The sequence below is a fragment of the Sinocyclocheilus rhinocerous genome, unplaced genomic scaffold, assembly GCF_001515625.1.
Source record: "Sinocyclocheilus rhinocerous isolate Xijiao unplaced genomic scaffold, SAMN03320098_v1.1 scaffold39307, whole genome shotgun sequence".
In the NCBI taxonomy this organism is placed as follows: Eukaryota; Metazoa; Chordata; class Actinopteri; order Cypriniformes; family Cyprinidae; genus Sinocyclocheilus; species Sinocyclocheilus rhinocerous.
In genome coordinates, this window is record NW_015668279.1 from 2,720 (window position 1) to 4,127 (window position 1,408).

General features: G+C 31.5%; 1 long non-coding RNA gene across 1 annotated transcript; it reads left to right on the forward strand.

The window, feature by feature from the left end:
* Window positions 1-686: 686 nt before the first annotated feature.
* LOC107734004 (uncharacterized) lies at window positions 687-1,359 on the forward strand. The gene is made up of 2 exons (XR_001639045.1): window positions 687-885; window positions 1,279-1,359. It is a non-coding gene; the product is annotated as an uncharacterized LOC107734004 (long non-coding RNA).
* Window positions 1,360-1,408: the final 49 nt, after the last annotated feature.

The following is a 1,408-nucleotide window of genomic DNA, read 5'->3' on the forward strand; positions in this document are numbered from 1 at the left end:
TAGTGCTTTTAAAAGGGTCATATGATGCCTTTCTCTTTGGAGTGTTACAAGCTCTTGGTGCATAAAGAAGATCTGTAAAGTTGCAAAGACTAAAGTCTCAAATCCAAAGAGATATTCTTTATAAAAGTTAAGAGTCAGCCACACCTACCTAAAACGGCTCGTTCTAACACGCCCCACATATCTACCTCACTATGTGGGAAGATTTGCATAACACCGCCCATTTGTTTACTATACAGGGCCTTAAACCACTTCATTTCATTACTGTACTTCTCGTCTTCTTTCTGTTTGTTCATATTCTTATTATTAATGTTATTGTTATTTTTTTTGAATCCGCCTTTTATAAGCATGTATGTGAACATTTATATACATATACATGAATATGTCTTCTACAAAGCTCCTTGTAAACATTATATATATATATATATAAATAATAAATATAATACATTGTTATATAAATCTACTTGTTTAATTTACTGTACACAAATTCAGCATCACTCACAGCATATGTTTGGTTTTCATTTTTTAGCTCAAATCATCTGAATCAACGAATTTGTTTTAATATTTAGAAGTGATATTTCGAGGGATTTGAATTTTTAAACCCGTGATTATTTACGTTTACTCTCAGAAAACATTGTTCTGTAAAACACGATTCGTCTCGTTTAATTTGTCCTCTCTCAGATGCCGTAGTAGAAGCGCATGCGCAGTGAGAGCGGTCGCTTCAGGGTAGCATGTAGTTGAGTTTGTTAACTGCTCTTTGAATTAAAAACATTATCATCTGATTGTATCATATCGTTATTATTATTATAAATATTATATCGCAGCTATATAAAAGCGTTTATAGGAAGAAGAAGGAAGAATACAAAGCGGAATGAATCAGTTTGAAAAGTAAGTTAGCGGCTAACGGCTAATTAAACCAATCACATCTGAATTTATGAACATTTAAACAACTACAGTTTCACGAAATTACCATTCAGTTAATAGTATAAATAGATGTAGGATATACAGTCATGATGAGGGTTCTATGTACATACATATACTGTATATATATATATATATAGTTCATGTATATTTAATATATGTATATATGTGTGTGTATGTATATTAGCATCACATCACCAAATCAACATATAATTGTAGCCTTTAAAACATTTATTTTATTTTTTAAAATAAAACTATTAACTATAACATCTGATTAATGTTATTAAATATTGTCCAATAATGTTTCAGTTTGAATGTCATAAAATGCTGATTTATTACCAATAAATGTTGTGTTTGTAGTTTAAAGGAGGAAGACTGTGGTGAGCAGGAGGAGATGAAGGACAGTAATGAGACTGACGGAGGATCAATAAACAACAACAACATGAGACGCAAGGTGAGCCGGACTCACACACACTCACACACACTCACA